The sequence below is a fragment of the Bubalus bubalis genome, chromosome 23 (assembly GCF_019923935.1).
Source record: "Bubalus bubalis isolate 160015118507 breed Murrah chromosome 23, NDDB_SH_1, whole genome shotgun sequence".
Classification (NCBI taxonomy): domain Eukaryota; kingdom Metazoa; phylum Chordata; class Mammalia; order Artiodactyla; family Bovidae; genus Bubalus; species Bubalus bubalis.
This window is the reverse complement of record NC_059179.1, coordinates 30,894,319-30,907,313: the sequence shown is the minus strand read 5'-3', so window position 1 is coordinate 30,907,313 and position 12,995 is coordinate 30,894,319. Positions and strand designations below refer to the sequence as shown.

Below are 12,995 nucleotides of genomic sequence, written 5' to 3'. Positions count from 1 at the left end.
GATTTTGTTAGGCTACTATGTCTCCAGTACTTGTATATATAGGCACTTTTATGCATTCATTCATTCATTCAACAAATGCTTATTGAAAAATTACTAAACAGGGCATTATGCCAGGTGATACTTGGGATCAAAGGAATAAACACAAGTATGTCTAGGAGGATAATTCAGCCACAATAACAGAACTGTTTTAAACAACTAGACATTTATTGGTGCACATACATGAAAGTCCAAGTTGAGATCAACTCAGGTTTGTTTTGCTCAACATTAACGATGCACGATTTTTTAGATTCATCCTAAACCTTCTTTCCCCCTTCTGGAAAAGGGGGAAAGGGGAGGGAGAGAGAGAAAGACCACAGGGTGGCTGCCAGTAACAAAGATAATAGCAGGAGAAAGAGTAAAGAGGAAGACCCTTCCCAGAAGCCTTTAGCACTCTTCTTGCTTCTCAGTGGCCATAACTGGGTCACACACCTGTTCCTGAGCCATGGACTTAACCTCATAGACTGTTCAGCCCCTCACCTCACACTGAGGGTGGGGAGGACTTCCCCTGAAGCAAGCGGACTGTATTGAGGAGGGGCAGCCCTCTAAACATATAGAGGTTCTGTTGAAAAGGAAGGGACTAGGAGCTAGGGGCTGAAGGTGGAGCTAGGAAGCAGCCATAGCATTCAAGTTGTAATTTATAATGAAAGTCTGCTGCTGCTGCTGCTGCTAAGTCACTTCAGTCTGTCCAACTCTGTGCGACCCCAGAGACAGTAGCCCACCAGGTTCCCCTGTCCCTGGGATTCTCCAGGCAAGAACACTGGAGTGAGTTGCCATTTCCTTCTCCAATGCATGAAAGTGAAAACTGAAAGTAAAAGTGAAGTCGTGTCCGACTCTTAGCGACCCCATGGACTGCTGCCCACCAGGCTCCTCCATCCATGGGATTTGCCAGGCAAGAGTACTGGAGTGGGGTGCCATTGCCTTCTCTGATAATGAAAGTCTAGAGTTTAATAAAAAAAAAAAGTGCCTGTCAATATATCTCTACTGAGAGCTTCGCTGGTGGCTCACACAGTCAAGAGTCTGCCTGCAATGCAGGAGACCTGGGTTCGATCCCTGGGTTGGGAAGATCTCCTAGGGAAGGAAATGGCAACCCACTTCAGTATCTTCTCTGGAGAATCCCATGGACAGAGGAGCCTGGAGAGCCCCAGTCCATGGGGTTGAAAAGAGTTGGACACCTTTGAGTGACTAACACTTCACTTCACTTCAACATATTAGCTCATGTAATTCCTACAATAATGGCAAAGTGGTAGCTCTCACTCCAGGGGTAAATCAGAATCACCCAAGCAGTGAGCCTGATTCAGAAGGTGTGGTGTGAGACTGGGACATGTGTAATTCCTAAAAGCTGCACAGATAATCCTGATGCCCAGCCAACACTACACATCAGCACTGTAGGCAAAGCACCAGCACCCCCATAGGTGTGGGAGTAAGAATTCAGCAAAATCTTTACCCTGGAAATTGACTAAATGTCAATTGAGAGATTCTGATATATGTGCCAGACTTCAGGGGAGGAAAAGCTCCCTCTAAGCCAGTAAGTTGGGGAAGGTTACCAGGAGAGAGTGGGACCTCCAAAGATGAGTAAGACTTGAATAGAGAACCCAGGGAGCAATGTAGCCAGAAGGGCGCAGCATGAACCGGGGTGGAAGACGACGGAACACTTGTCAAATTCATGTGTCACATTTGTCAGAGGACGGCTGATCTCTGGTTTGTTGCCAAATTAGTACACGGCAAAGGGAAGTTTTCACATTTTTGGAGTTTTCTCATCTTGAACCAATGATTGAAGAAACTGAGGTTTGTTTCCAGAACTGGGTGAATCAGTGCTATCTGATACTCCCGATACTTTGCTGAAACTATTCCCCAAGCTTCCTCTTTGAACACAAAGGGGATTTTAAGAGGCAATGATTGGGGCTTTCACACACTTGTGTTTTAAAAATCAGAATAATTGTGTGGAAAAACCCTATGAGATCACCTTTCTGCTCTACCCGAGCTGTGGTGGGGGACGAGGTGGGGGGTGGTACATAATGATCATCTCAGAGAAGCAGGTGTTTCCATTCCTTCTCAAAGCTAACACACATAAACCCAATAAAATCCAGCCAGGCTGCAAACGTGATTAGGAGAAAGATTAGAAACAACCTGAAGAATATGGAGAACGTTTGCCAGTTGACTGGTAAGTGGATTACATTTAAAGATTCAAATAGTGGCATATTCAGAATCGAGTTTCCTTTGTCAATTCCCAGGCAAGAGGCTTGGAGCTTTACTGATATCACGAAGGTGAGTCACACAGTACTGGCTGACTCCGCAGGACTCGGACAAGCGCCACCCACTCACTTTGATGGCTGCACCTTGCGCATAGAAACATGAGGACAGATATTGATTAAAAAAAAAAAAAAAAAACGAACACGCTATCATTACTCACTGCTTTTAACAACTTATTTTCCTACTTTGGTATGCCTTTGCTGTTTCTACTTCTATTGCATCTAAATTGTGTTTTAGTGAACCCTACAGGAGTCTCCCTCATACTAAAGGAGTTTCTCAGAAATAGAGACTTGGCAACAGACTTGCCATATGTGTCTTGGGCTGGATGCTCTTGAGGACTATTGCCTCTCCCAGGGTTCATGGGCTCTTTCTGTGTTATTATTAAATGGATTCAGTGTGAGAACTCAGAGTAGGTCAAGAGGTATTTATAGGATAGTCTTAATGTGGTCATTAGCTTCGGCGATGGAAAAAACAGAATATGTGTACACTTTTCAAGTAGGGGTCATACTATAAACTTTGTAAGAGAATGGTTATTGCCTGGGAGCTCCCAGGACGAGACCACCAGGCCACAGAGGGCAGGACTGGTGTAAGCCAGTGAGGGCAGTGTAAGAGCTGGCTCACCTGACTCCAGCTCTGTATCCACCCGGCTTTGGAAGATAGAAGGCGGGGTGGCAGCAAGAGCAGGGATGTGCGAGAGGGCAGCCCGGGGGTGGGGGAGGGGGGTGACGCAGAGGCATCGCTTCAGAATTAATCACGACTCACACCTGTTCAGCGCGGTGAGCCAAATCTTTCCACGGGTTCCATCTTTCCTGGTTCAAGTTGGCCTCTAAGTTCAGAGAATCACTTTCCCAGTGTCAGTTTTACAGTTTTCTCTTCACGGTGAATCTGAAATCAATAATGCTGATGAGCTGGAAATGACTGCAAGCAAAATAAAATGTTTTGAAGGCATTTGGACCTTGTTTTGGCAGATGAGTTGCTTAAACCCAACCCACTCTAGATAGACCCATATGCTAAGTCACTTCAGTCGTGTCCGACTCTGTGCGACCCCATAGACAGCAGCCCACCAGGCTCCCCCGTCCCTGGGATTCTCCAGGCAAGAACACTGGAGTGGGTTGCCATTTCCTTCTCCAATGCATGAAAGTGAAAAGTGAAAGGGAAGTCGCTCAGTCGTGTCCGACCCTCAGTGACCCCATGGACTGCAGCCCACCAGGCTCCTCCATCCATGGGATTTTCCAGGCAAGAGTACTGGAGTGGGGTGCCATTGCCTTCTCCAGACCCATACGGGGGTCTACTAAAACTAGGTTAGAAGCAAAGGCCCAAGGAATATGAATGATGGGCATGAATAGTCTTCTTCCTCCTCTTCCCCAGTGTTTTCCTGTTTCTGTTGGGTTATTTATCTGTTTTCTTAATGATACACAGGATTTTTTTTTTTTTTACTTCCAACTGTTTGTGACCCCATGGACTGTATAGTTCATGGAATTCTCTAGGCCAGAATACTTGAGTAGGTAGCCTTTCCCTTCTCCAGGGGATACTCCCAACCCAGGGGTTGAACCCAGGTCTCCCGCATAGAAGGCGGATTCTTAACAGCTGAGCCACAAAGGAAGCGATTCTCAGGATTTTTTAAAAAATATTCTGCAAATATTTTCTTGTGGCCTGCGGCTTGTCTTTAACTTTGTAATGCTACTTTTGGTTGTACACATGATTTAAATTTTAATACAGTCATACTTTTTCAATCTTTTCAAGGATGAATCAACAGATTATGTATGTGCTGGAGGAGGAAGTTATCAAAGAAAATACTTGCCAAATGACCTTTCTTTTCTCTGTAAAATATATAGAATCAACTCTTAATAGATAGCTGCAGAGTCCTTAAGCTTCCTCCTTCAGCCAACATATACGAACTGAGTCTACAACAGATGCCTAGACCTGGGAGTTGGCCAGGTTGGGGGCATGGAGGCAGGGGATGAGATGGGATTTCATACATGGAACCCTGCCTTATCATCAGAGGACTAATGTGTGTTAGATTGTGTAGCTTTGATATACTTCAGTAGAACCTCAGAGGAAGGAGAAATGTCGATAAGACTGAGTGATTGTATATGGACTGGATTTATCAGGGAAGATCATATGTCAGCTTTCTTGACTTCCTGATGGTGGTGGTGGTTTAGTCATTCAATCATGTCTGATTCTACAACCCCATGGGCTGTAGCCCACCAGGCTCCTCTGTCCATGGAATTCTCCAGGCATGAATACTAGAGTGGGTTGTCATTTCCTTCTCCATAAACTAAGAATCGCAGAATCTCAGAACTGAAAGGAAAAATGGAAATGGAGGCTGGACAAAGTTAAGGTCTTCCTGCCGAAGCCCTCACAGCTAGTGAGAGGCAGGATCCACACTAGAACTACAGATCCTAGGTCCAGGGTGCTGTTTTACCTGTCAGTGAAGCAAGCCGTCATGTTTTCCTTTGATCATAAAACAGATCCGAGAGCAATGCGAAGAAAAACGAAGTCAAACAAGACAGGGCATCAGTTACAACCAAAAAAAGCCCACAACCATTTACTTTGGGCTCGCAAACTGCTAGAAGCAGCTGTTATATTCACATCAACTTGATTGTCTTACGAGGATACAGGAAATATGTTATTTTTTTTTTCAGATGGGACAGAAAAAAGTAAAGTGGCTTAACCTGGGCCACTTTACAAGTCACAGCAAAAATGAGAGTAAATAAGCATGTGCTCTGTGTTCGATATTTTTCTTTATAAATCATAAAACAAACGGCCACATATATCTATAAACTAGTCACTTTCTTGCATCAGTTGCCTGAGTTTTGCTCTTCCACTGTCAGCTTAATTGGTTCTGATCACTTCGCCTGTGGAGAAAGCATCAAATTAGCCACCAACTCAGTAACACTGAAAACAACCACCAAAAAAGAGCAATACATTGATTGCTCATAATCAAGCAATTACAGTCAGGTTTTTCCTACCTAGATACTTAGCAGCAAACACAAAAGTAAAAATCACTTTCAACTCCCTGCAAAGAGACACATCATTAATTAGGATCAATCACAAGTTTCTCTCCATCAAGAAAATGCCTCAAAATATTAATTCCTTATATCTTACTGTAGTAATAACCATATGTGGCAACTGATATTATGAGTCTATGTGTCAGAGAAATACCACAATGCTAATTACAAGAAATCTTTAGGATGTTCTCCAGAGTCAAATATAATGTTCACTGCTATCAAAAGTTTTCTTTTGATATTAAACTCCACTTTTCTCAAGGAGACTGAATTCTACTAGTGACAGGCACACCTTGCCAAGTGTAGACAATGCAAAGAACAAGATTAACCACTGCCCCTTAGACATGATGCCCTGTGTGTGTGCATGGTGAGTTCCTTCTTTCATGTTCGACTCTTTGTGACCCTATAGAGTAGCCTGACAGGCTCCTCTGGCCATAGGAATCTCCAGGCAAGAATACTGGAGTAGGTTGCCATGTCCTCCTCCAGGGGATCTTCCTGATCCAGGGATTGAACCCATGTCTGGTACATCTCCAACACTAGCAGGCGGTTTCTTTACCACTAGCGCCACCTGGGAAGCCTGAGGCCCAAGAGTGGCTCCATTTGAAACACCAAGAGCCCAGGGTGTTTGCTGCTGGATGCAAAACACTAAGGGAGCAGACATGGGAAACAAGGAGTTCTGTGAAAGCTGGTGAGCAGTCACCAAAGTCCCATCAGAACTGGGTTATTAAAGACATTTTTCCAGGCAGGAGAGTGGGAAAGGCATGTGACGTAAAACAGACACCAGGGGCAAAGCAGCAATGCATGAAAGGAAAGGGTAGGTTCATACACGGTGAGTACGGTCCATGCTCAGGCTGAGAAGCAGGCTGTGGCCATATTGCTCATGGCCTTATATGCTAGGCTAACAAATGGGATGTTAACAAGTAGGTATGAGTATGTTTGGAAGATGCAGAAGGGTGGGCACGCGGAAGAGCAATCTGGGGGCCAAGTGTGGAAGATGCATCTTGGGGAAAGGTTCCCAATCTTAGGCGACTGCCTCAGCTTAGGTGAGAAATGATGAGGAGGTTTGGTCCCTAGCTTGGTCTGCAACACTGGCACGGAGAATAAGAAATACACCCCAAAAGACACTGAGAGGGTAGAATTAATCAAATTACTGTAAGGGTGGGAGGAGTCATTCCTTTTGCTGAAACTGGAAAAAAAAATAAAAAGGACATCAGTATCACAGAATACAAAAGAAGGCAAAGTCAGGTGAAATAGAAAATTTTAAAAACTTCTTCATAAATAGTTGATCATGTATTTTCTGCCTGCAAAAAGGCTATTTTCAGAACATATCATTTATTCCTCCTTAAAAAAAAAAACTTACCCTAAAAGGCTTTTCTTTTTATAAAATTTGCCCTATTGGCTTTTGGTGTGCCAGAGTAAATGATCACCAATCGTGCCAAAAACTTTTGGAGCATCCTTCAACAATGGAAATCCTTAATCTTTGTACCTGAGATACTTAAGCATGAGCAAGCTCTCCTACAGCGCGCGCGCGCGCGCGCGCACACACACACACACACACACACACACGAAATCAATTCAAAACAAACATCATCTGCAGGAAGAGCCAAGGTATTGTTCCATGAGCTTTTAACACAAAGAAAACAAGATGAGAAGGTGGTTTCATGGCTTCTAAAATGAGTAGCTTCTGCAAGAGAGGCAGCCACGGAGGTGCCAAAAATAAGGGTGCAATGGGGAGAGCACACCTTCTTCTCTAACGTGGATGCTGCAGCGTGCTGCCCAGATTCCCTCTTCAGGACTGAGGGGCTCATCCTCCCAGAGGCAGGGAGTGTTAGTGGTTGACAGCTTTCCACTGAATGGCTCTTAGCCCCCTTCACAGGGCAGCCCATATCTGTGGCTGATTATTTGGGACGGGGTGGGTATAAAGTTTTGGCTCCCTTGACTTAAGGCGGGGAGCATCTCTGCAGGGTCACCCCAGCTCCAGAGCTCCTACAGGATTGTTTGATGTCTTTGTTGCAACTGTTTTGCAGCTCCTCCTTTCTCCCTCTGCCCCATCCTGCTCCTGTCACCTCTCACAGGTGATGTTCCCAAGGGTAGACCCCAGTAAACCTCCCACACAGAAATTTGAGTTCTTTTCCCAGGGACCCTAACACATGACACCTGTGAGGACCACAAAGAGCCCTTCGTCATCACTAATCACAGAGAATGAAGGTGTCCCTATAAATGTATGTATTAAATGTCCTGAGTCTCGAACAACCTGAGCCACACTTCCTACTTATATTTCAGCTTATATTCTAAAGCTGACAACAGAGAGATGTTGTAAACAGTGCACAAGTGATCTAAAGGACTTTGGATATAAAGCTATTTTATTAGAAAATTATAGCAAGTACACATAAAAATGTGTGTATTAAAACCAAGGGAAAAAAATAAAATAAAACCAAGAACAGGAATTGAGTACAGATGGCTAGCAGGCCTTTGTCACTTGGATGCTATAAACCATAGTTGCTGGGTTTTTTGGGCTGTTTATTTTTCCCTTTCTCTTCCCCGACAAAGCTGTTCGGCAATGTTCTTTCACTAAGGCTCCATCAGTGGGGGAGGAGGGGAGAAAATCGGATATCAAAAGATGCTTGTGTCTGAGACTTCCCTGGTAATCCCAGTGGTTAAGACTATGGTTCCAAGGCAGGGGGCGTGGATTTGATCCCTGGTCTGGGGACTAAGATCCTACATGCTCTGCGGCCAAAACAAACAAAAAGATACGTGTGTCCCTGCTGCCACCTAATGGTTCTCTGAGCGTTACCATCTCAACTGTGTGCTGCTGCTAAGTCACTTCAGTCGTGTCCGACTCTGTGCGACCCCATAGACGGCAGCCCACCAGGCTCCCCCGTCCCTGGGATTCTCCAGGCAAGAACACTGGAGTGGGTTGCCATTTCCTTCTCCAATGCATGAAAGTGAAAAGGGAAAGTGAAGTCGCTCAGTCATGTCCAACTCACAGCGACCCCATGGACTGCAGCCCACCAGGCTCCTCCATCCATGGGATTTTCCAGGCAAGAGTACTGGAGTGGGGTGCCACTGCCTTCTCCGAATAAAATGGCTAAATGTGACCATATCAAACTACAGACCACTAGTCTTACTGTGGCTAAATTCTGGGGCTCATTCTGGCTTCTGGAAAAAGTCATGCTGTCTCCGTTTTCCTCTTTACATCTGGGAATGTATACCCACCTACCTACTGCCCATTGTTGTTTGGTCTAAGTATCCTTTATTTTTTTTTAAAAGATTGTTTTATTATCCACTGTGCGATTAAAGTTATGTGGACTGTACCAGATTTTTCCTGCCTTTTTTGCGATAAGCTTTTTCTAAGATAGATAAACAGGCAACATGAATCTGGGAGTGGGAAACACCCAGATAATAAGGGTGCCTTCAGGGGCTGTGATGCAGATGAATCCCACTAACTCTGGTTTTAAAAGACTATCTTAAGACCACTGATGGAGGCTATATATAAGAAAGCCAAACAGAACCAAAAAAATTTAAAAAGCTCCTGTCACCACATCAGAGGGCAAGGCCCATTGGACTCTCTCCTGCCTGTGGGGAAGTCAAAGCAATTCTTTCTCAAGTTTTCCTTCCTGACCTTCAAGGGGCTCCGGTGACTGCTTCCGCCTCCACTGCCCACACCTTTCTGCTAAGCTGTGACCCATCCAGCTTTCTGCGGCCTTCTGTTTCTGACAATCCCATAAGCTTTTGAATTCTCGTGTGTTACTTCCGAGCTTGCTAAGCTGCTGCTGGCTCCTAGATTTCCCCTCACCTATCCTGTCTGCTGCTTTCCCCACCACCCCCTTCAACACACGCAACACACGCCGAAACTATTCTAACTACTCTATGAACACTATTTTCCATCTTCTGAAAATTTTGAAACACAATTCTTCAACCAAATCTGAAAGACTGGTACCATGAGCAGAAACATACATCCTCCACAATGACTGTTAAATATTTTGCCATGTTTTAATTCTTTATCTGTCCATGTGTGTATATACACAAAATGAATTTCCCAACGTTTTATATAATTTTTTGATGGAACTGTTTGAAGGTAAGTCATAGATGTAATGGTACTTGGTCCCTAATTACCTGACTAGGACATTCTCCTAAGTAACTTAATTCCACAGTAATAAAATGAACCATAATTCAGTATCAACTGATATCCAGTCTATAAAGAAATTTCCTTAAAGTGTCCTCAAATATTCTTTTATAGCTTCATTTTTCCACACCAAAACCCAATCAAGACTTACTCACTGCATTTAATTATTGCATCTTTTGTCTCATAATCTAGAGCAGTACTCCACTCTTCTTCATGACAGTACTTTTCTGAAGGATTTAGGCCAGTTTTTGTATGCTACAAATTATGAATCTGATTCTTCCATCATGGTCATTTTACTTGTTTTTCTCTCCCTGTATTTCCTATAAACTAGAATTTGGGTCAAAAGGCTTCACTGTATTTAAGTTAAGCATCTTGGGCAAGGTTTCTTCATAGGTAATGCTGTTTATTTCATTTCAGCTCAGTCGCTCAGTCATGTCCGACTCTCTGCAACTCCATGGACTGCAGCACATCAGGCCTCCCTGTCCATCACCAACTCTTGGAGCTTGCTCAAACTCATGTCCATTGAGTCAGTGACACCATCTAACCATCTCATCCTCTGTTGTCCCCTTCTCCTCATGCCTTCAATCTTACCCAGCATCAGGGTCTTTTCAAATGAGTCAGTTCTTCGCATCAGGTGACCAAAGTATTGGAGTTTCAGCTTCTGCATCAGTCCTTCCAGTGAATATTCAGGACTGATTTCCTTTACAATTGACTGGTTGGATTTCCTTGCAGTCCAAGGGACTCTCAGGAGTCTTCTCCAACACCACAGTTCAAAAGCATCAATTCTTTGGCACTCAGCTTTCTTTATGGTCCAACTCTCACATCCATACATGACTACTGGAAAAACCATAGCTTTGACTAGATGGACCTTTGTCGGCAAAGTAATGTCTCTGCTTCTTAACATGCTATCTAGGTTTGTCATAACTTTTCTTCCAAGGAGCATCTTTTAATTTCAAGGCTGCAGTCACCATCTGCAGTGATTCTGGAGTCCCCCAAAATAAAAGTCTGTCATTGTTTCCATTGTTTCCCCATCTATTTGTTGTGATGAAACCGGATGCCATGATCATGGTTTTTTGAATGTTGAGGGTTTTTTTTAATGTATTATTTATATCTGGCTGAGCTGGGTCTTCATTGCTGTGCATGGGCTTTCTCTAGTTGTAGCGAGTGGGGTCTACTCTCCAGTTGCGGTGGGAGGGCTTCTCTTGCTGCAGATCATGGGCTCTAGGGTGCAGGCTCAGTAGTTGTGGCATACGAGCTTAGTTGCCCTGCCGCATGTGGGATCTTCCCGGACCAGGGATAGGACCCGTGTCCCCTGCATTGGCAGGCAGATTCTCAACCACTGGACTACCAGGGAAGTTCTGATTGTTGAGTTTTAACCCAGCTTTTTCACTCTCCTCTTTCATTTTCATCAGGAGCTCTTCAGTTCCTCTTCGCTTTCTGCCATAAGGGTGGTGTCATCTGCATATTTGAGGTTATTGATATTTCTCTTGGCAACCTTGATTCCAGCTTGTGCTTCATCCAGCTTGGCATTTCACATGATGTACTCTGCACATAAGTTAAATAAGCAGGGTGACAATATACAGCCTTGATGTACTCCCTTCCCAATTTGGAACCAGTCCATTGTTCCATGTCTGGTTTGAACTGTTGCTTCTTGATCTGCATACAGATTTCTCAGGAGGCAGTTAGGGTGGTCTGGTATCCCCACCTCTTGAAGAATTTTCCACAGTTTGTTGTGATCCACACAGTCAAAGGCTTTGGCATAGTCAATAAAGGAGAAGTAGATATTTTTCTGGAGCTCTCTTGCTTTTTTCATGATTCAACAGATGTTGACAATTTGATCTCTGGCTTCTCTGCCTTTTCTAAATCCAGCTTGAACATCTGGAAGTTCTCGGTTCACATATTGTTGAAGCCTGGCTTTGAGAATTTTGAGCATTACTTTGCTAGTGTGTGAGATGAATGCAATTGTGCAGTAGTTTGAACATTCTTTGGCATTGCCTTTCTTTAGGATTGGAATAAAAACTGACCTTTTCCAGTCCTGTGGCCAATGCCAAGTTGTCCAAATTTGCTGGCATATTGAGTACAGCACTTTCACAGCATCATCTTTTAGGATTTGAAATAGCTCAACTAGAATTCCATCACCTCCACTAGCTTTGCTCATAGTGACGCTTCCTAAGGCCCACTTGACTTTGCACTCCAGGATGTCTGCCTCTAGGTGAGTGATCACACCATCATGATTATCTGGGTCGTGAAGATCTTTTTTGTACAATTCTTCTGTGTATTCTTGCCACCTTTTCTTAATATCTTCTGCGTCTGTTAGGTTCATACCATTTCTGTCCTTTATTGTGCCCATCTTTGCTTGAAATATTCCCTTGGTATCTCTAATTTTCTTGAAGAGATCCCTTTCCCATTCTATGGTTTCTCCTCTATTTCTTTGCATTGATCACTGAGGAAGGCTCTCATATCACTCCTTGCTATTCTTTGGAAAGAAGATATATTCAGATGGATATATCTTTCCTTTTCTCCTTTGCCTTCAGCGTCTCTTCTTTTCTCAGCTATTTGTAAGGCCTCTTCAGACAACCATTTTGCCTTTTTGCATGTATTTTTCTTGGGGTTGGTCTTGATCACGGCCTCCTGTACAATGTCACAAACCTCCGTCCATAGTTCTTCAGGCACTCTGTCTATCAGATCTAATCTCTTGATTCTGTTTGTCACTTCCACTGTATCATCGTAAGGGATTTGATTTAGGTCATACCTGAATGGTCTAGTGGTTTTCCCTAGTTTCTTCTGTTTAAGTTTGAATTTGGCAATAAGGAGTTTATGATCTGGGCCACAGTCAGCTCCCAGTCTTGTTTTTACTGACTGTATCGAGCTTCTCCATCTTTGGCTGCAGAGAATATAATCACTCTGATTTCAGTATTGACTATCTGGTGATGTCCATGGGTAGAGTTGTCTCTTGTGTTGTTGGAAGAGGGTGTATGCTATGACCAGTGCCTTCTCTTGGCAAAACTCGTTAGCCATTGTCCTGCTTCATTTTGTACTCCAATGCCAAACTTGCCTGTTACTTCGGGTATCTCTGGAGAAGGAAATGGCAACCCACTCCAGTACTCTTGCCTGAAAAACTCCATGGACTGTCGCCTGAGAGGCCTGGTAGGCGACAGTCCATGGAGTCGCAAAGAGTCAGACACGACTGAGCGACTTCACTTCACTTCAGGTTATCTCTTGACTTCTTAATTTTGCATTCCAGTCCCTATAATGAAAAGGACATCATTTTTCGGTGTTAGTTCTAGAAGGTCTTGTAGGTCATCATAGAACCGTTCAACTTCAGCTTCTTTGGTATTAGTGGTTGGGGCATAGACTTGGATTACTGTGATATTGAATGGTTTGCCTTGGAAACGAACAGAGATCATTCTGTCATTTTTGAGACTGCACTCAAGTACTGCATTTCAGACTCTTTTATTGACTATGAGGGCAACTCCATTTCTTCTAAGGGATTCTTGCCCACAGTAGTAGATATAATGGTCATTTAAATTAAATTTGCCCATTCCAGTCCCTTTTAGTTCACTGATTCCTAA

General features: G+C 43.8%; 1 long non-coding RNA gene across 2 annotated transcripts; it reads right to left on the bottom strand.

Annotated features, from left to right (window-relative positions):
* Positions 1–1,243: 1,243 nt before the first annotated feature.
* On the bottom strand, positions 1,244–5,419 carry LOC123331378. 2 transcript variants are annotated; one of them, XR_006547983.2, is made up of 3 exons: positions 4,715–5,419; positions 3,054–3,207; positions 1,244–2,375 (listed from the first exon to the last, which is right to left on the bottom strand). It is a non-coding gene; the product is annotated as an uncharacterized LOC123331378 (long non-coding RNA). The 2 variants fall into 2 exon arrangements; XR_006547982.2 differs by having other exon boundaries at positions 3,054–3,174; positions 4,715–5,186.
* Positions 5,420–12,995: the final 7,576 nt, after the last annotated feature.